Source organism: Grampus griseus (assembly GCF_964374135.1).
Source record: "Grampus griseus genome assembly, chromosome: 20".
NCBI classification, from domain to species: domain Eukaryota; kingdom Metazoa; phylum Chordata; class Mammalia; order Artiodactyla; family Delphinidae; genus Grampus; species Grampus griseus.
In genome coordinates, this window is record NC_139014.1 from 24,169,080 (window position 1) to 24,181,048 (window position 11,969).

At 49.5% G+C, this 11,969-nt stretch overlaps 1 pseudogene across 1 annotated transcript; it reads right to left on the minus strand.

Moving 5' to 3' along the window:
• Positions 1–2,120: 2,120 nt before the first annotated feature.
• On the minus strand, positions 2,121–9,034 carry LOC309838347 (small ribosomal subunit protein eS17-like; annotated as a pseudogene). The gene is made up of 2 exons: positions 8,631–9,034; positions 2,121–2,158 (listed from the first exon to the last, which is right to left on the minus strand). The product of its transcript is annotated as a small ribosomal subunit protein eS17-like (transcript).
• Positions 9,035–11,969: the final 2,935 nt, after the last annotated feature.

The window sequence follows — 11,969 nt, forward strand, 5'->3', positions numbered from 1 at the left end:
CTTGGCCGGCCCGGGCCGCTCCGCCGCTGCACTACCCTCCCTCCCTCCCTCCCCCCCGCGCCCCGAGCCTCGGTCTTTCTCTGGCTCTGCCCGAGCGGCGGCTGCCGGAGACCAAGCGGCTGCCCTTCTCGCAGCCGCCGCTGGGGACTGGCACCTCTGGGTCCTAAAGGGATCGGATTTCCGGGGCCGGAGCCTGTGAGCCCTCCCCTTCCCCTCCACGCGATTGTATTCCCCTCCCCTGCCCGTTCCTCGCCACAGCCTTCCACTGACCCCAGACGCTGGCTTGTACACTTCAACCCTTCCATCCCAACCTCTGACTGTGGCTTTTCACAACCCACATAACCGCACTCCCACTAAATATTGGGGGTTGGCAAGCCAACCACTGTGGTCTCAGTGTGGCCCTCCTCTACCCGAGGTGTGGAGGGAGAACAGTGGGGAGGGGCAAAGGATCATTTCCTTCAAGGTCCTCGGAGCTTCCTAGTATAGTTCACTTTGAAAATTTTTAAAATTCAGATTGCCCTGGAATCTGCATTTTAACAATTTCCCATAGGGAACATTTTGCACCCTTTAACGCGTGAAACCTTGGCCCAGTGTTGCTGGCCTTATGGTGGAGGAGGAAGGGGAAGTGAGAAAGGAGATGGTCCTCATCACCCAGGTGGCAGTCCGAAGCTGGCTTTTGCCCTCTGCCATTCTGAAGAGGGTGTCCTGTCACCTGCCTGCACTGCACGCAGGCTGGGAAAGAAGGGGTGGTATGCCTGTCCTCGCGGCCTTACTAGAGCACTCCTGCCTCTCAAACAGGAAGAAGGAGTTTTGGAGGAGGAATTCTGGAGGCCTCGGGCCAGAGTTTCACCAGTGAGAGCTCTAGCTTGGATCTCTACTCTAAAGGATTCTGGCCACTGTGTGCAAGTGTGTGTGGGGAGGGAGGGGGAAGGGGGGCAGTGACCTATACGTTCCCTGTCCTGGCAGCTGTTTTGATGCTCCCCCCAACCCCCACATACACAACAAGGGGCCTGGGGTTGCCCTCTACCCTTCCCCAGATGCCAGGGCCTGGGAGTGAAGGTCCACCCCCTAGACCATGACAGATCCAGATGCACGGCTTCACTCCACAGATCCCAGAAAATGATGAACATTGTGGACCCTAGGACCCAGAGAACAACTCAGGCACAAAGCCTCCCCCCACTCCCAGCTGCTTCCTGCATCTCGGGCCTTCCGGCAGCCTCTGCCTCCTCCCCCGCCCTCTTCCCTTCCATCCTCTTCCTCTTCTCCCCAATCTCCCACTACCCACTGCCCTTGCCTGGAAGGGCTGTCGAAAGGAATCCTCTCACCTCTCCACTGTTGGGATATGTGTGGGTTTTGTGGGATATAAACTGGTTAGCACGTGCAAAAGAGCGTGGGGGATGGGGTGTGGGAAGCCGCCTGGGAACCCTGAATATTGGGACAGGGAGGGGCGAGGAACCACAGGACTGGATCTTGAGGCTGGCAATCCTGAGGGTAACGGAGAGGAACGATCTGGGTTCTGAGCAGGAGGTTTGGGACTTGGGTTTCCAAGCTCAAGTCTGGGATTTGAACCTCCCCACCCACAGCGCCCCCGCCCCCGGCCCCGCCCCCGCTCAACCTCACTATAGAAGTTGGGTGAGACAGAAGTCTCACCTAGTTGGGGGTTTGGGCGGTGTCCTCAGAAGCTCTTGTGTGGATTGGGGGAGGGCACAGGCCCCTGGGTGTTCCGCCCAGAATCTCCCACACCCTTTGGTGAGTCATTCTAACTGGTCCCAGCCCAAGGGGTCAGTGCCCATGCTTCTGGCCAGGTGGGGAATCCAGCTTCTAAAGGACGAGAGGAGGAGGTGGGAACCAAGTCAGGCCCAGTGGACGCTCCCCACCCCGACCCCCAACAACATCTCCAGCAGCAGCTTGGAGTGGACTAGACTCGGGATGCTTGAGTCCCCCTTGTCCTGAGACTTCCAAGAGTGAAACTCTTTTAAGTACTTCGGGATGCAGGACAGTTGGAGCCAGCCCAGAGCTCGGAGGACTGAGGCTAACGAGGGGGATCGTTATTTCCTGGGCGACACCCCCTGCCAGTATTCCCGAAGAAGCTGTTATGGAGCAATGAGTGCTTTAGCACCTCACTCCTTCCCCGGGGTCAGGCGCCAGGCCGGCTGGCCTGTGAGAGGAGTGGGGAATGGCTGTTATCTTCTCCACCCAGTCCCTGCCTGCCTGAGGCAATAATCACACCTGCAGGGAGGGTGAGGAGGGCGGTTACTTTGGGGAGGGTTACGCCCAAACTGAAGGGTGTGAACCTAATTTTCATTCCTCAGGCTGTGATCCTCAGATCCTTACTTATCTCCCAGGGTAATTTAGCCATTCTTTCTCTACTTTTTCCTTTGTGGAGCTGCCTGATGGTCTTTGAATGGAAGTTCCTTCCTTACCTCTGACGTGGAATAGAGTGGTTCCCAAAGCTGGCGCAGGAGCCAGACTGCCAGAGTTCAAATCCTGGCTCCACCACTTACTAGCTGTGTGACGCTGGACAAATCCCTTAGCCTCTCTGTGCTCTGATAAGGGTAAACTGAGGTGAAAGTGTGGAACACAGAAAATAGGGTGTGTGCCTTCCCCAGTTCTTGCTAAAAAGCCTGGAGGCTTCTATAGGGAGAGGTAATCTTTATTCTCCAGATAAAGCTCCTCCCTGTTTTCCCACCTACCCTCAAATCTGATGGGGGCCCTCTGATCCCAGATGCGCAGGACACGCGGCCATGGCTCACGGGCCCAGCCGCTCTGTGGCATGTGGGATCTTCCCAGACCGGGGCACGAACCCGTGTCCCCTGCTTCCGCAGGCGGACTCTCAACCACTGCGCCACCAGGGAAGCCCGAGGCTTCATAGTTTTAAACACCAGGTGTTAACTGCAAAGACAGGTGATGAAGGTGATGAAGGCAGGGACAGACCTGATTTGTGAGAAATCCCAAGCTCTTAGCACCCTGGGCTCACATCCAGACTGGGTGCCAAGGCTGCCTTCTCTTCCCAGCCCTGGGGCCTTGAGACTCAGCCTTGGAAAGTGGTGTTTCCGTGGCTAGGGTCATCTGAGCAAAGACTGGCCTAGACCCCGCTCTTTGGTCGTTTTGTAGTGAGCCAGTGGCCCCTGCCCCAATCACTCTCCTTCATCTGTCCTCCTTTGCCAGGGACTTGGGCTAATCCAAGGATGCTGGAAAGGCTTGCCTATGCGTACATGTTTTATATACAGGAGAGCTCAAATCCAGGATGTCAGTGTTGAAGGGCCTTTAGCGGCCCTTGGCTGACCCCTTCCCAGGGGGAATGAGGAAGGCTGAGACTTGAAGGGGGAAGTGACTTACCAGTTTTGGAGGAAAGAGACCAGGGTTCACAAGGTCTGAACCGAGCGCTAGCTCTACCCATTTGCTGAGTGACCTTGGGCTAGTTGTTTCCTCTCCCTAAGCCCCAATTTCCTCAACTTGCTCAAATTTGAATGTCTGAGTGTGTCTCCCGAGCATAGGTGATCCTGGTTGTTCCCAATTCTGGAACAGAGCAGAACATGGGCTTTGCAGCCAGACCATCTTTGTTAGAATCTCCAACCTGCCACTGCCCAGTTAAGGGACTTCAACAAATTTCTTCATGTGTAAAATGGAGATAACAGACCAATCTCATAGTGTTGTGAGAATTAAATACATTTAGAACAGCTCCTGGCACAAAGTAGGAGCTTGGTTGTTATTGATTACATGTATATCTGAACGTGTATGGGTGTGTGTGCACACGTGTACACGTGTGGGGAGGTACGACTGAAAGTGGGCATCGGTATTTGCATCTCCACCTGTGTCTTCATTGGACTATAGGGCCTCTTGTTTCCTTTTAAGGTCTATTATATGAAATTCTGAAATATAAGCACCCCCTGCCTTCAGCTCCTCCAAAGCTTTTGGGATCATCCCTGGAGTGAAGGTGACCTTCCTTCTCTACCTCCCAAAGTGTTTTTCATTCCTTCCTCTTAGTGTCTCAAGTCCCCCAGTGCCCCTGCAGAAAGAGTGCCCCTTGGGGTCCTCCCACAGCTGGGAGACTGGCTTGCCTGGGTCCCTCTGCTCTGCCCCGCTTTCTTTCATCCACCCTCCACGCTTCATTCTAGTGTCACTTGGAAAGTTCAGATACCTCTTAGAGATTCAGGAAGGAGACCAAGAAGGAAGAGTCAGGGTGTGTGTGTGTGTGTGTGTGTGTGTGTGTGTGTTGGGGGCAGGGAAGGGTTAGGACAGAGGAAAGATTTCTCCAAATCATCAGTTGCTTTAAAAGAAAGCCTATATTTAGCTAAGCTTAGAGGGCTTGTAAATATGTATTTTGCAAAGCAGACAGCCATAGCCGTCGGAGCTCCAGAGATATGCAGGGAGGTCAAAGAAAAAAAAATAACTGGAAAGATTGAGCAATATTATTTTGTCATCAGCAGATTCGTAGAACTGCTCCAACTGCTATTATTACACATTCCTGTGTTTTGATGTTGGTTTCTGTTTTTCATCTGCTCTCTGGATCTGCAGTGGATGCCTGGGGAAGAGACTGGCTCTCAGAGTCACCTTCCCACCAGCCTTTGCCTCACCTGCCCCAGGTCAAAGGAGAGAGAATCCTGGCCCTGCCAGCTCCCCTCCCAACTGGTTCCACCGGGCTCGGCCAGGCTGCATGCGCCTGGCCTAGGTACTGTCTGCAAAGCCAGCTTTCAGGCTCCACACTCAATCCTTTGCACTTCAGGTGGCCTTGAGGGCGAGGGTTGGGTGACAAATGTTGCCACTTCAGGGCAGTTCTACTTTGGAGAACTCTTGTTTCTGAGAGAAAAAAAAAAAGAAAAAGAATGTGCACTTACTTTTTTACTTTTAGTTTGAAAAGTTTCTTTAAAAATAAGAAAAGTTCAGGGAATTCCATGGCAGTCCAGTGGTTAGGACTTGGTGTTATCACTGCCATGGGCTCAGGTTTGATCCCTGGTAGGGGCCAAAAAAAAAGAAAAGTTCAGAGAATCACATAACAAACAGAATTTATAAATGCTATCAGAGACTTCCCTGGTGGTCCAGTGGTTAAGACTCCACACTCCCAATGCAGGGGGCACAGGTTCAATCCCCTTTCTCTTTTTTAAAATTAATTAATTTATTTATTTTTGGCTGTGTTGGGTCCTCGTTTCTGTGCGTGGGCTTTCTCTAGTTGCGGAGAGCGGGGGCCACTCTTCATCGCGGTGCGCGGGTCTCTCACTATCTTGGACTCTCTCGTTGTGGACCATGGGCTCCAGACGCGCAGGCTCAGTAGTTGTGGCTCACGGGCCCGGTTGCTCCGCAGCATGTGGGATCTTCCCAGATCAGGGCTCGAACCCGTGTCCCCTGCATTGGCAGGCAGGTTCTCAACCACTGCGCTACCAAGCCCCAATCCCCTTTCTCTTTATCCCCAGTCCTGTTGCCCACCCTACCCACTCTCACAAATTTGGAATGCATCCTTCATAGCCCATAATTTTAAAAATTAATTAACTAATTAATATTTTGGCTGCGTTGGGTCTACGTTGCTGCACGCGGGCTTCCTCTAGTTGTGGCGAGCAGGGGCTACCATTGCGGTGCGCGAGCTTCTCATTGCGATGGCTTCTCTTGTTGCAGAGCACCGGCTCTAGGCGCGCGGGCTTTAGTAGTTGTGGCACGCGGGCTTAGTTGCTCTGCGGCATGTGGGATCTTCCCGGACCAGGGCTCAAACCCGTGTCCCCTGCATTGGCAGGCGGATTCTTTTTCTTTTTTTTTTGCAGTATGCGGGCCTCTCACTGCCGTGGCCTCTCCCGTCGCGGAGCACAGGCTCCGGACGCGCAGGCCCAGCGGCCATGGCTCACGGGCCCAGCCGCTCCGCGGTATGCGGGATCCTCCCGGACCGGGGCACGAACCCGCGTCCCCCTGCACCGGCAGGCGGACTCCCAACCACTGCGCCACCAGGGAAGCCCGGCAGGCGGATTCTTAACCACTGCGCCGCCAGGGAAGTCCCTAGCCCATAATTCTTAAATTACCATTTTTAATTGTCAGATATACATAACATAAAATTTACTATTTTAACCATTTTAAGTGTACAGTTCATTGGCATTAAGTACACTTGCCTTGTTCTGCAACCATCGCCATTATCCATCTCCAGAACTTTTTCATCTTTCCAAACTGAAACTCTCTACCCACTAAACAATAACTCCCTAGGCCCCACCCCCGAGCCCCTGGCAACCACCATTCTACTTCCTGTCTCTATGAATTTGACTACTCTAGGTACAGCATATAAATGGAATCATACCGTATTTGTCCCTTTGTGACTAGTGTATTTCGAATAGCAGGATGTCCTCAAGATTCACCCACGTTGTAACATATGTCAGAATTTCCTTACCTTTTAAGTCTAGCCCATAATTTCATACTTTCCCTACACATTTAAGTATTCATAAAGCAGCGTATGGTAATGTTTTCTGTATTATTAAAATGTATATAATGACCATCATGCTGTGTGTATCATTTTGCGTCTTTTTTTCACTTGAGGTGTTTTCCACGATGCAGCCACATTAATACATGTGGCTTTGGTTCATTCATATTAACTTCTGTTTTCTATTTCATCATATGAATAAGCCACAACTTATTCATCAGTTCCTCTACTCATGGGCCTTTTAGTTGTTTCTGTGTTTTGCTGTTATAAGCAGGGCTGCGATGAACACCCTTGTGCTTGTCTAACCCATCTCTGGAGTGCACAGCTCGGAGCAGGAAGCCAGGGTTGCAGGCACCCTGTCACCTAGACTAGTACTGCCAAGCTGCTCTCTAAGCCAGTTTATGCTTTCACCACCAGCATTTGTACAAGATGTCCTATCTGACCACATCCTTGCCAACATCTGCTCTTGTTAGACTTTCTATTTTTGCCAATCTGATGGGTGTGAAGTGGTATCTCATTTGAATCTGCATTCCCTGCCTCTGAGGTAGAGCATCTTATCATGCTTATTGGCCATCTGGGTTTCCTCCAGGCAAATTGCTTACGTCCACATCCTTTGCTCTCCAGTGCAGCTGTTGATACAAGTTACAGAAAGCCCAACTAGAAGTGGTTTAAGCAAAAAAGGGAATTTTATTATCTCACATAACAAGGAGTCCCAGGTTTGGTTCATTTAGAGACTCAACTATGACATCAAGGAAGAGGTTCTTTCCATCTTTCTATAAGACCCTCCTCATGTTGGTTTGCTTCCTAGACTGGCCCCACCATGGTCCATGATGGCTGCCTCAGCTCCGGGCGTCTCATGCAGACAACAGTGTCCAGAGGCAGAAGAAAGTGGATGCTTTCTTCTCAGTGTCTTTTTCCTAGAGGCCCACAGGAGCTCTTCCTTCTGGTCTCAGTGGACAGAACTGCATCCAGGTCCACACCTAAACTAATCGTTGACCAGAAGAACTGTATTATCATGCTCTATTTAGACCAATCACTGTTCACCTGATGCAGATGGGGAAGGCCCAGCTTCACCCAAAGCCTAGACCCCTGACTTTTGAATCAGGATTCTGTTAGCAAGGAATAAGGGAAAGACTGCCCTTTGGGGTGGCACTCAAAAGTTCTGTGCTTGCTTTATCGATTTGTAGGAGCTCTTTACATATCCTGGATACTAACTTTTTATCTGCTTTATGTGCTGCCGATATTATCACCTAGGCTGTTGCTTGTCTTTTAACTTTGTTTATAACGTCATTTTCATAGAAGAAATCTTTTTTTTTTTTTGGTGATGTAATGAAATCAATCTTTTGTGAGTTGTGTCTCTCATCTAAGAAAACTTTTCCTGCTCTGAGATCTCCTACATTTTCTTCTAATTATTTTAAAGTTTTGTTTCTCACTTTTAGGTCTTTAATCCATCTGGAATTAATATTTATGGATGAAAAGTCAACTGTCACAACACTTTTTATTGAGTTGCCTATTCTCTCTCATTACGTTGCAATGCCACTGCCATCATAAATCACATTTCCACATATGCTTGGATCTGTTTCTGGGCACTCTATTCTATTGATCTCTTTGTCTAGCCCAGCACCAATACCACATTGTTTTAATTACTATCGCTTTCAAATAAGTCTTCGTTTCAGAATTGTCTAGTCTATTCTTGGTCCTCTGCTCTCCCATATGAATTTTAGAATCATTGCTTAGCTCTTTGAAAAATCCTGTTGGAATATTCAGCGGACTTGCCTTGAATCGACATATTTTTATGGAGAGAACTGTCTTAGTGACATTGAGGCTTCTCATCCCTAACCTTAATACATCTCTCAATTTATTCTTTTTTTAGCCTATAGTTTTTATGGTTTTATAGCCTATAGTTTTTCTTCACAAATATCTTCAGATATCTTTTCTAATTTTTCTGGGTTCTGTACAATTTTAATTTTATTGTGAATTATTTCTTTTTAAAAAGATATTACAGTTTCTAATAAATTATTGCTTGTGTATAGAAACACTGCTGAATTTTGTATTTTATTTGTATTTGGATGTTAAACTTTGTCCAGCAACCTTGCTGATCTCTCTTAATAGCTCTGACAACATGCCTATGGAATCTCTTGGGTTTTCTATATAATCATACCATCTGCAAAAAAAAGTCTGAGTCTTTTTTTCCTTTTTTTTTTTTTGGTCCCAAGGTTTACGGTGAAAATATTACAGCACAGCAGAGTCAACTGGCTCCATGGTGTTTTGAAATTCATCCCAGCTGTGGGCTGAGTGACCTGCAGGTTGGACAGATTGCCAAAGTTCAAGAGCTTCAGCATTTCCTTAGTGTCAGGATCTACTTCAATGATCTCCTGATCCAGGGCTGAGACCTCAGGCACATAATTCTCTCTCCTCCTGCAGCTTAATGGAGACACTTCTCACTGGGCCTCTCTGAAACTGCTTCATCAGATGTGTGACATAGCCTGCTTTCTCCCTGCGAAGCTTCTTGCTGGGAATAATGGCCACCTCCTCGCACACACGCTTGTTGGTGCAGAATTCGTTGCCCAGGAACTTGTATTATTTCTCATTGACGACCCGGGCCACCTTCTTCACGGTTTTGGTGTGAACGTGGCCCATGTTGGCAGGTCCTTGGTAAAAGAGTGAGATTTTGTTTCTTTTATTTCCTAATCCTCTATCGCTGAGTGGTAGCTTCTAAATCTGACCTCTCCCAGCTCCTGGGCTGTGCCAGTGGGCTGGCCCTGGGCGGCTCCTGCCTTGCACTGTTATCAATAAAAGACCCCTTACTCTCTCCAGAGCTTTACAGTTTACAAAGCACTTTTTCTTCCGTTATCTCGTGGACCCATATTGCCCCCACTTTACAGAAAGGGAAGGGCTGTAAGCTCCAAGTGCAGCAATCGAGCTGTGCGGAACACTGCGCTGTGAAGCCTCAGACAGTCCCCCTCCTTCTGTGTTTTTCCTCTAAGCTAAAAAGTTTGGCCAGGGATGGTCTCTGGCATGCTCAGACTCATGATTGATAGCTTTGGGCGGCCACGAGGCTCAAGGAACCCCTCTGAAGACTGAAGTTCACCGATAAAAGGGGGGTAAGATTCTGGGTACACTTAGGTCCTCAGGCTGGTGTCCCCAAACGTCGTGGGGGTGGGGAAAAATGGAAGTGTTTCAAGTCGGAGAAATGATATAAATGATGGAGAGAGTGGGAAACAGGGCATTGTCTCCAGTGCCCTGCCTCCTCGCGGGTTCTCCTCCCTGTTTGGAAGAACATCCTCCGGACCCGGAAGGGGAGGACGAGCAAGGGCTAGAGGCCGTGGGTCCCCTCTTCCGTCGCCCCCTCTAGCCGCCGAGCTTAGCAAGCACCTCTGACGCGTATCCGTAGCCTGGGGCGGGGCTCTCTGTTGCCATTCCAACGGGCCACCCGGCTCGGGCCCCATAATGCGCAGGCGCAAGTCCGGGCCTGAACTGGCGAATGCGCCCTCTCGTGGCAGACCGTCAGATCGCACCCTTTGTTATAGTGCTGGAGGCGGCGAAGAGGATGCAGGAGAAAGATGTGGGTGGAGTCTGGGAGGCAGATGCGACAGTCAGATCACAATGACGAGAATCCCTTTCCTTTGTCCCTCATGCCAACATCTAACCCTCCGTTTTAGATGCAGATGAAGAAAATATGGCTCTCAGAGATCAAGAAACAGGTTCATAGAGACGGAAGTGGAATGAGAGAGTTGGGGAGATGATATATTATTCAATCAATCATTCATTTATTCAGCAAACATTCATTGAGATGGGGAGAGACAGGGACAAAGGACCCAAGGGATTAAACTGAGACACTGACAGGCCAAGATGGGGCAGAAAGCTGGGGAGACAGGTGCGGAAGGCAAAGCAGCAGGGACAGAGAATCAGCTAGCTGAGGTCAGGGCTGGAGTAGCAGGAGTAAAGCAGAGGCATGGGAACCTGGGCTGGGCTTTTGGAGACAAGGCTGAGAAAAACCCAGGTGCAGAACTGACCCTCCAGTTCACCTAGATGGGTGCTTCAGCTGGATAGGACAAAATCAGGAGCTCAAGATGGGCTCCTATGACCACCTATGAAGTGGTCTTGCCAAAGAAAGTGGAATATACACCTGATCAGGACTCTCGATCCAACTACAATTTACAAGAAAAAACAATGTCCAGGAGATACAATTTATAAGAAGTACAGAGGTCAGAGGAATATTTTAAAGAACACAGTAGAGATGCAATCAGCAAAATCCAGACTTGGAAATTACATGACAAATGACCTGGTTACCCCAAGGGCAGAGAGAGACAGAGAGTTAGTTGGAGGGAGACTCCAAAGATTTAAAGAGATTTCAAAGAGACTTATCGATCAGTTGCAATGTGTGCATCTTATATAGATCCTGATTCAATCAAGTACATTGTAAAAAAAAAAAAAGACATTTATGAGAAATTGGAAAGTTGAGCACTATAGATCTGATATTAAGGAATTATTATTAACCTTATGGTAAAATAATGTCATTGGGTAGTTTAATTGTGATTATATTTTTAAAAAGTCATTATCTTTCAAAGATTCACACTGAAATATTGACAGAGGAAATTAACTGGGAGGGCTCTAGATGAAATGAGATTGGCCATAAGTTGATCATTGTTGAAGCTGGCTGATTGATATACGGGGGCTCATTGTATTATTCTATATATTTTAGTTTTATTTTAAAATTTCCAGAATAGGTTTAAAGACCCTGTGACACCCGCCCACCACCACCACCCTTAAGCCTCAAGGAACGGAAGGCACTCAATCTGTTATAGCAGCAGATTGCAATCCAGACAGCTCTGAGGTGGGGAGGTCATCTGTGGGGCAGAGGAGACTTTCAAGGGACTTCCAGCTGCCTCCTGGCCCAGTCCCTGGTTCCCTTGATTTTGGGGAGTGAGCGAAGGATCAGTAAGAAAGGCTGGCCTCAGTGGGCCTGGTGGCACTGGGTTCGGGCAATGCCACCTTAAGACAGCTGAGGGTGTGCTTGGGTGGCTCTAAAAATAGCAGGAGAGGCAGCAGCCAGGGAGGGAGGGAATCACATGGAGCCACTGAGGGGCTGAGGCCTGGGCAGCTAGCCAGGCTCTGGCACCTCTGCCTGCTCCCCCAGAGCCCTCTGACTTTCCTCTGCCTCCTTTCTTCCTCTTGCCCTCCATCTCTGAGAAGGCAGAGAGGTACCAAGGTGACTCTGGGACATACCCTGCCCTGTCTGAGAGCCTAAGTGGACACTCATTCTGGAATTTGCTGGCTATCCAAGGACAGGTGGGATGGTCATGTGGGGAGAGACAGGAAGGGACAAGGACTGAGTAACATGCCCACCGGTCACCCCAATCTTCAGGCCAACACCCTCCCTCTCAGGCTGACTCAGGGCAGGTCCCAGATGTCCTTGCCTGGGGCATTCGCCTATGGGGATGAGGTGGCAACCCCCTATGTCTCAAGGCCCAGGAAGAATGCTCACACAGGTACCGAGGATTTTGGAACGCTGGCACCCACAGTCCCCTGCCTCCTTCTCAGGGCATCTGGGGAGAGTGCCCCTCTGCTTGTT